Below are 13,972 nucleotides of genomic sequence, written 5' to 3' on the forward strand. Positions count from 1 at the left end.
AGTACCATCATTCTCAGATTTAATCTTGCTTTTTGCATGATGAAGAGATGTGTCTTTAGTCATTCCCCTTTAGCGTTTCAGAATATTCACATCACCAGTAAAAATACTGAGAAAATATCTTTTCTGTTGTATATCATAATTGTTTTCATCACTTACGTTTTAAATCGTTTTTCGACTTACCATGAGAGATTTTTGTCCCTCGTCGGCCTAAGTTTTTCAAATCGTTTTTCGACTTACCACGAGAGATTTTTGTCCCTCGTTGGCCTTCATAGCTCAGTGGCTAGAGCGCTGGTCTAGTAAACCAGAGGCCGGGAGTTCGATCCTCCCTGAAGGCACTCGCTGGTTGATTTTCCCTTTGCGTCTTCGTTCGATTGTCTGATAAAAGAGCGGATATGATCGGTTGTCAAGCTAATGGTCAGGGTATACTGGAAAATATAACCTGTTTGTGTTAGGCTGACGCTCACAAACACAAGATTGTTTTTAGAAAAGAATAAGTAAATGAATATTGATTACAGATTTTTTAAGTTGCATTATATTTTGCAATGTGCTTGTAATATATACGTATATATGCATAATATATATATAATAATATATATATATATATATATTTTATATATATATATATATATATATATATAGATTATATATTATATAGATTATAGGATATATATTTATATATATATATATATAATATATATATATATATATATATATATATATATATATATATATATAGCAGATATATATATATATATTATATATGTATATATATATATATGTATATATAGTATATATATATATACTTTATATTATATATACATATATATAATATAGATATATTATATATTATATATATATATATATATATATATTATATTATATATATACTACTATATATTATATAGTACATATATTAATATATCTATAACATGAAATATATATATATATATATATATATATATATATATATGTATATATATATATATACATTATTATTATATTATATATATATATATATACTATATATATATATGTATCTATATACTATGATGATTAACATATATCTATATATATATATATTAAGTATACAATTAATATATGTATATATATATATATATATATCTATATAGTATATATAGTATATATATACTATATATACTATATATATATATAAGATATATATCATATATATATATAATATATATATATATATATTTGTTCTATATATACTTATATATATATATGTATTATATATTATATATATTAGAATCACCGTCCTAGCTTTCATGAAGGCTTTTCCACTTTCGGTAGACCTAGTTCTGGCGTGACATCTGCCTTTGTTGTTTGCGCTCCGCCACGAAACATCGCCATTCTACTTCAATATGGTCTCTACGAGAAGAAAAGCCAGAGAATATCAGGCACCTTTTTGGCAGGTTTGTGTTTTGAGATATTTCCTTCCATGGCCGAGTCGTGAATAACTAATGACTCAGTGTGAATCTGCACTTTTCGAGCCACCGACTTAAAAACTGATAACTGTTGTCAATTATTAACCAGCTAACTAATTAGTTATAAGCCTTATCGGAATTATCACCACGTGAAAACATGTCCCAATATACTTCTGATTCTCATTACTTATGTACTTTTGAGTAATCCCATCGTTGTTTAATTTCACGTCTGTAATAGTTCTGGTGGAAATAAATCGTAAATTCAGGAAAGAAATTTCAATTTTTTGCTAAAGCAACAGATTCAGCACATTACGTTTGTGTCCTCAAATTGTGTCAGGTTTGAGTGTGTGTTTTATTTGCTTGTGTAATCAATTATTTATGCATTTTAGTAACGAAGAGTCATTGATGAATCCCATCTTTAGCATCGGAATTCGTTCAAAGTGGCAGTCAGCGCTGCGTTGAGGTGTTCTTGTGTGAAATGGCCCAAACCTTCATATAATAAATGGTTCATAAATCTCTTCCAATATTCACCTAAAAAAATAGCACTAAAGTCCATAGTTGGTAGAGTCAGTTATACAATAATGGGAAGTATGCAAAATGATTCAAGGGGAGACAAACAAACGCCGTTAATACATAAAGCAAAAGACTGAAGTGATAACTGAACCTAATGAACCAAAAACTCAAATGCCCTTACATAATGATATCCAAAACACTTGAAAACTACTAAATGAAGAAGACACAGCGGTACTTAAAAAGGATCCAGAAAGTAGGAGACAGCAAATTAAAAAGAAAGGATATCTTAACCAATTACACGTTATTAATTATGTAATTCACTTCAGGGAAAGGCAATAATAAACCTTACCATCGGACAGAGCTAGATTACCCCCAGGAGAAAAACTGAGCCAGCGGCGTGGACTGAAATGCCGATACTCCAATATCAGAGAAGCAAAACCCACAAGATAAATACGTATTTCATTATAGGAGTGGGATTCCTTTCGGGGATTCAGTCAGTTGGGGCAGCAACCACGGCAACGGGTAATCTAGCAAACAAGGTGACTTGTCTTGAAGAGGAAAATAGAAGCATAACCGCTTGTTTCTGAAAAACAGGCCGGCGAGGAAAATGTAAAGGTGTCCTTAAGGAAACGATGCCCAAGTGGCGTAATACAAAATCTACAGAAATAAGAGTAAGTTAATTTACTAAAGTATTAAAATTATATAATAAAAAGGACCACGTGCTGTCATAGATGGCAAAAGCTGCTTAGTGACGTCAGCTTTAAGGTTGATGTTTCCCTTCAAAATAGTAATGATTAAAGTGAGATTCACGTTGTCATTTTTAGATATAATATTAAAGTTTCTTATGAAAGCGATAGTTACTATAAGATATTATCTTGAATATCATGTGAAATATCTGGCGAAAGTTACGAAAAGTGTAATTTTATTTATCCATCTTGTTTGGAGGGGCTTAGGCTTGCTTTATCCATCTTGTTTGGAGGGGGCTTAGGTTTGCTTTATCCATCTTGTTTGGAGGGAGCTTAGGCTTGCTTTATCCATCTTGTTTGGAGGGAGCTTAGGCTTGCTTTATCCATCTTGTTTGGAGGGGGCTTAGGCTTGCTTTATCCATCTTGTTTGGAGGGGGCTTAGGCTTGCTTTATCCATCTTATTTGGAGGGGGCTTAGGCTTGGTTTATCCATCTTGTTTGGAGGGGGCTTAGGCTTGCTTTATCCATCTTGTTTGGAGGAGGCTTAGGTTTGCTTTAGCCATCTTTGTTTGGAGGGGCTTAGGCTTGCTATACCCATCCTTGTTTGGAGGGGCTTAGGCTTGCTATACCCATCCTTGTTTGGAGGGGCTTAGGCTTGCTTTATCCATCTTGTCTGGAGTAGGCTTAGGCTTGCTTTATCCATCCTTGTTTTGAAGGGCTTAGGCTTGCTTTACCCATCCTTGTTTGGAGGGGCTTAAGCTTGCTTTATCCATCTTGTTTGCCTTAAGGCTTGCTTTATGCCCTCTTGTTGGAGGTACTTAGGCTTGCTTTATCCATCTTGTCTGGAGTAGACTTAGGCTTGCTTTATCCATCCTTGTTTTGAAGGGCTTAGGCTTGCTTTATCCATCTTGTCTGGAGTAGGCTTAGGCTTGCTTTATCCATCCTTGTTTTGAAGGGGCTTAGGCTTGCTTTACCCATCTTGTCTGGAGTAGGCTTAGGCTTGCTTTATCCATCCTTGTTTGAAGGGGCTTAGGCTTGCTTTACCCATCCTTGTTTGGAGGGGCTTAGGCTTGCTTTATCGTTCTGTTTGGAGGGGCTTAGGCTTGCTTTAGCCATCTTGTTTGGAGGGGCTTAGGCTTGCTTTACCCATCCTTGTTTGGAGGGGCTTAGGCTTGCTTTACACATCCTTGTTTGGAGGGGGCTTAGGCTTGCTTTATCGATCTTGTTTGGAGGGGCTTAGGCTTGCTTTACCCATCCTTGTTTGGAGGGGGCTTAGGCTTGCTTTAGCCATTCTTGTTTGGAGGGGGCTTAGGCTTGCTTTATTTATCCAACTTGTTTGGAGGGGCTTAGGCTTGCTTTACCCATCTTGTTTGGAGGGGCTTAGGCTTGCTTTATCCATCTTGTTTGGAGGGCTTAGGCTTGCTTTACCCATCCTTGTTTGGAGGGGCTTAGGCTTGCTTTAGCCATCCTTGTTTGGAGGGGCTTAGGCTTGCTTTACCCATCCTTGTTTGGAGGGGTCTTAGGCTTGCTTTAGCCATCTTGTTTGGAGGGGCTTAGGCTTGCTTTACCCATCCTTGTTTGGAGGGGCTTAGGCTTGCTTTATCCATCTTGTTTGGAGGGGCTTAGGCTTGCTTTACCCATCCTTGTTTGGAGGGGCTTAGGCTTGCTTTACCATCCTTGTTTTGGAGGGGCTTAGGCTTGCTTTACCCATCCTTGTTTGGAGGGGCTTAGGCTTGCTTTACCCATCCTTGTTTGGAGGGGCTTAGGCTTGCTTTATCCATCCTTGTTTGGAGGGGCTTAGGCTTGCTTTACCCATCCTTGTTTGGAGGGGTCTTAGGCTTCCTATAGCCATCTTGTTTGGAGGGGCTTAGGCTTGCTTTACCCATCCTTGTTTGGAGGGGCTTAGCTTCCTATAGCCTCTTGTTTGGAGGGGGCTTCGTCTTGTTTAGTCATCTTGTTTGAAGGGGCTTAGGCTTGCTTTACCCATCCTTGTTTGGAGGGGTCTTAGGCTTCCTATAGCCATCTTGTTTGGAGGGGGCTTAGACTTTCTTTAGTCATCCTTGTTTGGAGGGGCTTAGGCTTGCTTTACCCATCCTTGTTTGGAGGGGTCTTAGGCTTCCTATAGCCATCTTGTTTGTTGGGGAGGGGGCGATTTACTTTCTTTAGTACCATCCTTGTTTGGAGGGGCTTAGGCTTGCTTTAGCCATCCTTGTTTGGGGGGGAAGGGCTTAGGCTGCTTTCCCATCCTTGTTGGAGGGGCTTAGGCTTGCCTACCATCTTGTTTGGAGGGGGCTTAGACTTGCTTTAGTCATCCTTTGGTTTGGGGAGGTGGCCTTGCTTTTCCGGTACCCACCTTGTTTAAGAGGTGGGGGCTTGGCTTCCTTTAGCCCATCCTTTGTTTTGGAGTTGCTTTAGGCTTCCTTTACCCACCTTGTTTTAGAGGGGAGGCTTGCTTTGCCGGACGGACTTTTTTTGGATGGGATTAAGCTTCTTTAACCCATCCTTGGTTTGGGAGCTTAGGCTTCCTACCCACCTTTGGTTGGAGGTTTGGCTTAGCTTGCTTAGCATACTTGTTTGGAGGGGGCCTTATACTTCCCTTTAGCCATCCTTTTTGGGGGGCTTATTCCCGCCCCAACCAATTTCCCCCCCCCACAGCTTGCTTTACCCGGGGCGGTGGAAGGGGCTTAGGCTTGCTTTAGCCGCCTTGTTTGGAGGGGGGCTTAGGCTTCCTTTACCCATCCCCTTGTTTTGGAGTGGGCCTTGGGTTGCTTTAGCCACCATTGTTTGGAATGGGGGCTTAGCCTTCCTTTACCCATCCTTGTTTGGAGGCTTAGGCCTTCCTTTACCCATCTTGTTTGGAGGGCTTGGGGCTTCCTTTACCCCATCTTGTTTGGGAGGGGCTTTAGGCTTTCTTTACCCATCCTTGTTTGGAGGGCTTAGGCCTACCTTTAACCCCATCCTTGTTTAGCTTAGGCTTCCTTTTACCCATTCATTGTTTGGAGGGGCTTGGGGCTTTCCTTACCCATCCTTGTTTGGAGGGGCTTAGGGCTTCCTTTACCCAAAGCCTTGTTTGGAGGGGCTTAGGCTTTCCCCTTTACCCATCTTGTTTGGAGGGATTAGCTTCCTTACCCAATCCTTGTTTGGAGGGGCTTAGGCTCCTTTACCCATCCTGTTTGGAGGGGCTTAGGTTTCCTTTCCCTCCTTGTTTGGAGGTGGGCTTAGGCTTCCTTTACCCATCCTTGTTTGGAGGGCTTAGGCTTCCCTTTACCCAAATCCTTTGTTTGGAGGGCTTTAGGCTTCCTTTACCCATCCTTGTTTTGGAAGGGCCTTAGGCTTTCCTTTACCCATTCCTCGTTTGGAGTTAGGCTTTCCCTTTAACCATCCTCTTTGGGGGGGCTAGGCTTGCTACCTCCTTGTTTGGAGGGGGGGCCTTAGGTTTCCTTTACCCCCTCGTTTGGAGGGGGCTTAGGCTTTCCTTTTACCCATCCTCGTTTGGAGGGGCTTAGCTTCCTTTACTCATCCTTCGTTTGAGGGGCTTAGGCTTCCTTTACCCATCCTGTTTGGAGGGTCTTAGGCTTCCTTTACCCATCCTTCGTTTGGAAGAGGCTTAGGCTTCTTTACCCATCCTTTTTGTTTAAGGGGTTAGGCTTCCTTTTACCCATCCTTGTTTGTAGGGGTTAGGCTTCCTTTACCCATCCTTGTTTGGAGGGGCTTTAGGCTTCCTTTACCCATCCTTGTTTGGAGGGGCTTAGGCTTGCTTTAGCCCATCCTTGTTTGGAGGGGCTTAGGCTTCCTTTACCCATCCTTGTTTGGAGGGGCTTAGGCTTCCTTTACCCATCCTTGTTTGGAGGGGCTTAGGCTTCCTTTACCCATCCTTGTTTGGAGGGGCTTAGGCTTCCTTTCCCATCCTTGTTTGGAGGGGGCTTAGGCTTCCTTTAACCCAGGGCCCTCCCGGGTTTGGAGGAGGGGCTTTTAGGCTTTCCTTTACCCATCCTTGTTTGGTAGGGGCTTAGGCTTCTTTACCCATTTCCTTGGTTTGTTTTAGGGGCTTAGGCTTCCTTTACCCATCCTTTTTGTTTGGGAGGGGCTTTGCTATTCCTTTAACCATCCTTGTTTGGAGGGGCTTAGGCTTGGCTTTAGCCTCCTTGGGGTGGAGGGCAATTAGGCCTTTCTTTACCCATCTTGGGGGTTTGGAGGGCTTTAGCTTCCTTTACCCATCTTTGTTTGAAGTCTTTATTGGGCTTTCCTTTACCCATCCTTGTTTGGAGGGGCTTAGGCCTTCCTTTCCCCATCCTTGTTTGGAGCTTTAAAAAAAGGACTGGGGCCTTTAGCCCATCCTTGTTTGGAGGGTTCCTTAGGCTTGCTTAGCCATTTCCGGTTTGTTTGGAGGGGTGGGCCTTAGCTTGGCCTTTTAGCCATTCCTTCTTTGGAGGGGCTTAGGCTTGGCTTTAGCCATCTTTGTTTGGAGGGCTTAGGCTTGCTAACCATTCCTTGATTGGAGGTGGGCTTAGGCTTGCTTTAGCCATCTTGTTTGGAGGGGGCTTAGGCTTGCTTTAGCTATCTTGTTGGAGGGGGCTTAGGCTTGCTTTAGCCATCCTTGTTTGGAGATGGATTAGGATTGCTTTAGCCATCTTGTTTGGAGGGGCTTAAGCTTGCTTTAGCCATCCTTGTTTGGAGATGGATTAGGATTGCTTTAGCCATCTTGTTTGGAGGGCTTAGGCTTGCTTTACCCATCCTTGATTGGAGGGGCTTAGGCTTGCTTTAGCCATCCTTGTTTGGAGGGGGCTTAGGCTTGCTTTAGCCATCTTGTTGGAGGGGGCTTAGGCTTGCTTTAGCCATCCTTGTTTGGAGATGGATTAGGATTGCTTTAGCCATCTTGTTTGGAGGGGCTTAGGCTTGCTTTAGCCATCCTTGTTTGGAGATGGATTAGGATTGCTTTAGCCATCTTGTTTGGAGGGGCTTAGGATTGCTTTATCCATCCTTGTTTGGAGGGGGATTAGGATTGCTTTAGCCATCTTGTTTGGAGGGGCTTAGGCTTCCTTTACCCATCCTTGTTTGGAGGGGGATTAGGCTTGCTTTAGCCATCCTTGTTTGGAGGGGGCTTAGGCTTGCTTTAGCCATCTTGTTTGGAGGGGCTTAGGCTTGCTTTAGCCATCCTTGTTTGGAGGGGCTAAGGCTTGCTTTAGCCATCTTGTTTGGAGGGGCTTAGGCTTGCTTTAGCCATCTTGTTTGGTGGGGCTTAGGCTTGCTTTAGCCATCCTTGTTTGGAAGTGGATTAGGATTGCTTTAGCCATCTTGTTTGGAGGGGGATTAGGATTGCTTTAGCCATCTTGTTTGGAGGGGTTGCTTTAGCCATCCTTGTTTGGAGGGGCTTAGGCTTGCTTTAGCCATCCTTGTTTGGAGGGGGCTTGGGCTTGCTTTAGTCATCCTTGTTTGGAGTGGGCTTGGGCTTCCTTTACCCATCCTTGTTTAGAGGGGCTTAGGCTTGCTTTAGCCATCCTTGTTTGGAGGGGGCTTAGGCTTCCTTTACCCATCCTTGTTTAGAGGGGCTTAGGCTTGCTTTAGCCACCTTGTTTGGAGGGGGCTTAGGCTTCCTTTACCCATCCTGGTTTGGAGGGGGCTTAGGCTTCCTTTACCCATCCTTGTTTAGAGGGGCTTAGGCTTGCTTTAGCCATCCTTGTTTGGAGGGGGCTTAGGCTTCCTTTAGCCATCCTTCTTTGGAGGGGCTTAGGCTTGCATTAGCCGCCTTGTTTGGAGGGGCTTAGGCTTCCTTTACCCATCCTTGTTTGGAGTGGGCTTGGGCTTGCTTTAGCCACCTTGTTTGGAGGGGGCTTAGGCTTCCTTTACCCATCCTTGTTTGGAGGGGGCTTAGGCTTCCTTTACCCATCCTTGTTTGGAGGGCTTGGGCTTCCTTTACCCATCCTTGTTTGGAGGGGCTTAGGCTTCCTTTACCCATCCTTGTTTGGAGGGCTTAGGCTTACTTTACCCATCCTTGTTTGGAGGGGCTTAGGCTTCCTTTACCCATCCTTGTTTGGAGGGGCTTAGGCTTCCTTTACCCATCCTTGTTTGGAGGGGCTTAGGCTTCCTTTACCCATCCTTGTTTGGAGGGGCTTAGGCTTCCTTTACCCATCCTTGTTTGGAGGGCTTAGGCTTCCTTTACCCATCCTTGTTTGGAGGGCTTAGGCTTCCTTTACCCATCCTCGTTTGGAGGGGCTTAGGCTTCCTTTACCCATCCTCGTTTGGAGGGGCTTAGGCTTCCTTTACCCATCCTCGTTTGGAGGGGCTTAGGCTTCCTTTACCCATCCTCGTTTGGAGGGGCTTAGGCTTCCTTTACCCATCCTCGTTTGGAGGGGCTTAGGCTTCCTTTACCCATCCTCGTTTGGAGGGGCTTAGGCTTCCTTTAGCCTCCTTGTTTTTTGGAGGGCTTAGGCTTCCTTTAGCCCATCCTTGTTTGTAGGGTCCTTAGGCATTCCTTTACCATCCTTGTTTAGGCTTTAGGCTTCCTTACCCTCCTTGTTGGAGCTTAGGCTTCCTTTACCCATCCTTGTTTGGAGAGGCTTAGGCTTCCTTTACCCATCCCTGTTTGGAGGGGTCTAGGCTTCCTTTACCCATCCTTGTTTGGAGGGGCTTAGGCTTCCTTTACCCATCCTTGTTTGGAGGGGCTTAGGCTTACTTTACCCATCCTTGTTTGGAGGGGCTTAGGCTTGCTTTAGCCATCCTTGTTTGGAGGGGCTTAGGCTTGCTTTAGCCATCCTTGTTTGGAGGGGCTTAGGCTTCCTTTAGCCATCCTTGTTTGGAGGGGCTTATGCTTCCTTTACCCATCCTTGTTTGGAGGGGCTTAGGCTTCCTTTCCCCATCCTTGTTTGGAGGGGCTTAGGCTTGCTTTAGCAATCCTCGTTTGGAGGGGCTTAGGTTTGCTTTAGCCACCTTGTTTGGAGGGTGATTAGGCTTGCTTTAGCCATCTTGTTTGGAGGGGGCTTAGGCTTGCTTTACCCATCCTTGTTTGGAGGGGGCTTAGGCTTGCTTTAGCCATCCTTGTTTGGAGGGGGCTTAGGCTTGCTTTACCCATCCTTGTTTGGAGGGGAATTAGGCTTGCTTTAGCCATCCTTGTTTGGAGGGGGATTACGCTTGCTTTAGCCATCTTGTTTGGAGGGGCTTAAGCTTGCTTTAGCCATCTTGTTTGGAGGGGGATTAGGATTGCTTTAGCCATCTTGTTTGGTGGGGCTTAGGCTTGCTTTAGACACCTTGTTTGGAAAGGCTTAGGCTTCCTTTACCCATCCTTGTTTGGAGGGGCTTAGGCTTGCTTTAGACACCTTGTTTGGAGGGGCTTAGGCTTGCTTTAGCCATCCTTGTTTGGAGGGGGATTTGGATTGCTTTAGCCATCTTGTTTGGAGGGGCTTAGGCTTCCTTTATCCATCCTTGTTTGGAGGGGGATTAGGCTTGCTTTAGCCATCCTTGTTTGGAGGGGGCTTAGGCTTGCTTTAGCCATCCTTGTTTGGAGGGGCTTAGCTTGCTTTAGCCATCCTTGTTTGGAGGGGCTTAGGCTTGCATTAGCCATCTTGTTTGGAGGGGGATTAGGATTGCTTTAGCCATCTTGTTTGGAAGGGGATTAGAATTGCTTTAGCCATCTTGTTTGGTGGGCTTAGGCTTGCTTTAGCCATCTTGTTTGGCGGGGGATTAGGATTGCTTTAGCCATCTTGTTTGGAGGGGGCTTAGGCTTGCTTTAGCCATCCTTGTTTGGAGGGGCTTAGGCTTGCTTTAGCCATCCTTGTTTGGAGGGGGCTTAGGCTTGCTTTAGTCATCCTTGTTTGGAGGGGCTTAGGCTTGCTTTACCCATCCTTGTTTGGAGGGGCTTAGGCTTGCTTAGCCACCTGTTTAGCCACCTTGTTTGGAGGGGCTTAGGGCTTGCCTTTACCCATCCTTGTTTAGGGGAGGGCTTAGGCGTTTTTGCTTTAGCCATTTCTTGGTTTGGAGGGGCTTTAGGGCTTGGGCTTTTAGCCATCCTTGTTTGGAGGGGCTTGGGCTTGCTTTACCCATCCATGTTTAGAGGGGCTTAGGCTTGCTTTAGCCTCCTTGTTTGGAGGGGGCTTAGGCTTCCTTTACCCATCATTGTTTGGAGGGGGCTTAGGCTTCCTTTACCCATCCTTGTTTAGAGGGGCTAGGTTTGCTTTAGCCATCCTTGTTTGGAGGGGGCTTAGGCTTCCTTTAGCCTTCCTTCTTTGGAGGGGCTTAGGCTTGCTTTAGCCACCTTGTTTGGAGGGGCTTAGGCTTCCTTTACCCATCATTGTTTGGAGGGGGCTTGGGCTTGCTTTAGCCACCTTGTTTGGAGGGGGCTTAGGCTTCCTTACCTATCCTTGTTTGGAGGGGCTTAGGCTTCCTTTACCTATCCTTGTTTGGAGGGGGCTTAGGCTTGCTTTACCCATCCTCGTTTGGAGGGGCTTGGGCTTGCTTTAGCCATCCTTGTTTGGAGGGGTCTTGGGCTTGCTTTAGCCAGCTTGTTTGGAGGGGGCTTAGACTTATTTTACCCATACTAGTTTGGAGGGGCTTAGGCTTGTTTTACCCATCCTTGTTTGGAGGGGGATTAGGCTTGCTTTAGCCAGCTTGATTGGAGGGCTTGGGCTTGCTTTACCCTTCCTCGTTTGGAGGGGCTTAGGCTTGCTTGAGCCACCTTTTTGTTTTGGGAGGGTTTTAGGGCTTGCTTTAACCATCCTCGTTTGGAGGGGCTTAGGGCTTGCTTTTAGCCCACCTTTGTTTTTGGAGGGGTGGGGGCTTTAAGCTTTCTTTAGCCAGCTTGTTTTGGAGGGGCTTAGCTTGTTTTTACCCATCCTTGTTGGAAGGGCTTAGGCTTGTTTTACCCATTCTTGTTTGAGAGGGGCTTAGGCTTCCTTTACCCAATCCTTGTTTTGGGAGGGCTTAGGCTTCCTTTACCCATACTTGTTTGGAGCGGACTTAAGCTTGCTTTAGCCAGCTTGTTTGGAGGGGCTTAGGCTTGTTTTACCCATCCTTTTTTGGAGGGGGTTAGGCTTGCTTACCCATCCTTGTTTGGAGGGGGCTTAGTCTTGATTTAGCCATCCTTGTTTGGAGGGGGCTTAGTCTTGATTTAGCCATCCTTGTTTGGAGGGGCTTAGGCTTGCTTTAGCCATCCTTGTTTGGAGGGGCTTAGGCTTGCTTAGCCATCCTTGTTTGAAGGGCTTAGGCTTGCTTTAGCCACCTTGTATGAGGGGGCTTAGGCTTGCTTTAGCCACCTTGTATGGCGGGTGCTTAGGCTTGCTTTAGGCCATCCTTGTTTGGAGGGGCTTAGGCTTGCTTTAGCCACCTTGTTTGGAGGGGGCTTAGGCTTCCCTTACCCATCCTTGTTTGGAGGGGCTTGGGCTTGCTTTAGCCACCTTTGTTTGGACGGGCTTAGGCTTCCTTTACCCATCCTTGTTTTTGGAGGGGCTTAAGCTTGCTTTAGCCAACCATGTTTGGAGGAGGGGGCTAGGCTTCCTTTACCCATCCTTGTTTGGAGGGGGCTTAGGGTCCTATCCCATCCTTGTTTAGAGGGGCTAGGCTTGCTTTAGTCATCCTTGTTTGGAGGGGGCTTAGGCTTCATTTAGCCATCCTTGTTTGGAGGGCCTTAGGCTTGCTTTAGCCACCTTTTTTAAAGGGCTTAGGCTTCCTTTACCCATCCTTGTTTGGAGGGGCTTTGGCTTCCTTTACCCATCCTTGTTTTGAGGAGCTTAGGATTGCTATACCCATCCTTGTTTGGAAGGGGCTTAGGCTTCCTTTACCCATCCTTGTTTGGAGGGGGCTTAGGCTTCCTTTACCCATCCTTGTTTAGAGGGGCTTAGGCTTCCTTTAGCCATCCTTGTTTGGAGGGCTTAGGCTTCCTTTAGCCATCCTTCTTTGGAGGGGCTTAGGCTGGCTTTACCCATCCTTGTTTGGAGGGGCTTAGGCTTCCTTTACCCATCCTTGTTTGGAGGGGCTTAGGCTTGCTTTAGCCACCTTGTTTGGAGGGGCTTAGGCTTCCTTTACCCATCGTTGTTTGGAGGGGCTTAGGCTTCCTTTATCCATCCTTTTTTGGAGGGGGCTTAGGCTTCCTTTACCCATCTTTGTTTGGAGGGGGCTTAGGCTTGCTTCAGCTATCCTTCTTTGGAGGGGCTTGGGCTTGCTTTAGCCACCTTGTTTGGAGGGGGCTTAGGCTTCCTTTACCCATCCTTGTTTGGAGGGGCTTAGGCTTCCTTTACCCATCCTTGTTTGGAGGGGCTTAGGCTTCCTTTACCCATCCTTGTTTAGAGGGCTTAGGCTTCCTTTACCCATCCTTGTTTAGAGGGGCTTAGGCTTGCTTTAGCCATCCTTGTTTGGAGGGGGCTTAGGCTTACTTTACCCATCCTTGTTTAGAGGGGCTTAGGCTTGCTTTAGCCACCTTGTTTGGAGGGGGCTTAGGCTTCCTTTACCCATCCTGGTTTGGAGGGGGCTTAGACTTTCTTTACCCATCCTTGTTTAGAGGGGCTTAGGCTTGCTTTAGCCATCCTTGTTTGGAGGGGGCTTAGGCTTCCTTTAGCCATCCTTCTTTGGAGGGGCTTAGGCTTGCTTTAGCCGCCTTGTTTGGAGGGGCTTAGGCTTCCTTTACCCATCCTTTGTTTGGAGTGGGCTTGGGGGGGCTTGCTTTTAGCCACCTTGTTTTGGCAAGGGGGCTTAGGGCTTCCTTTACCCAATCCTTGGTTTGGAGGGGGCTTAGGCTTCCTTTACCATCCTTGTTTGGAGGGGGCTTAGGCTTCCCTTGACCCATCCGTGTTTGGGAGGGCTTGGGCTTCCCTTGTTTACCCATCCGTTGTTTGGAGGGGCTTGGCTTGTTCCTTTAACCCCATCCTTGTTTGGAGGCCTTAGGCTTACTTTAACCCCCTTGTTTGGAGGGCCCTTAGGCTTCCTTTAACCCACCTTGTTTGGGGGAGGGCTTATGGCTTTTCCTTTTTACCCATCCTTGTTTGGAGGGGCCTTAGGGCTTCCTTTACCCATCCTTGTTTGGGAGGGGCTTTAGGCTTTCCTTTACCCATCCTTGTTTTTGGAGGGTCTTAGGCTTCCTTTACCCATCCTTCGTTTTGGGGAGGGGCTTAGGCTTCCTTTACCCATCCTCGTTTGGAGGGGCTTTAGTGGCTTCCCTTTACCCATCCCTCCCGTTTTGGAGGGGGCTTAGGCCTTCCCTTTACCCATCCTCGTTTTGGAGGGGCTTAGGCGTTCCTTTAACCCATACCTCGTTTGGAGGGGCTTAGGATTCCTTTACCATCCTCGTTTGGAGGGGGGCTTTAGGCTTCCCTTTACCATCAGTCCTCGTTTTGGAGGGGCCTTA

The 13,972-nt window shown here is 45.9% G+C and overlaps 1 long non-coding RNA gene and 1 other non-coding gene across 2 annotated transcripts in view; both read left to right on the forward strand.

The window, feature by feature from the left end:
* Positions 1 to 13,972, forward strand: part of LOC135220291 (uncharacterized) — a 498,885-nt gene that overhangs the window by 197,385 nt on the left and 287,528 nt on the right. The gene's annotated exons all lie outside the window — the stretch shown is intronic.
* On the forward strand, positions 263 to 335 carry Trnat-agu (transfer RNA threonine (anticodon AGU)). Its single transcript has one exon. It is a non-coding gene; the product is annotated as a tRNA-Thr (tRNA).

The sequence above is a fragment of the Macrobrachium nipponense genome, chromosome 1 (assembly GCF_015104395.2).
Source record: "Macrobrachium nipponense isolate FS-2020 chromosome 1, ASM1510439v2, whole genome shotgun sequence".
NCBI classification, from domain to species: domain Eukaryota; kingdom Metazoa; phylum Arthropoda; class Malacostraca; order Decapoda; family Palaemonidae; genus Macrobrachium; species Macrobrachium nipponense.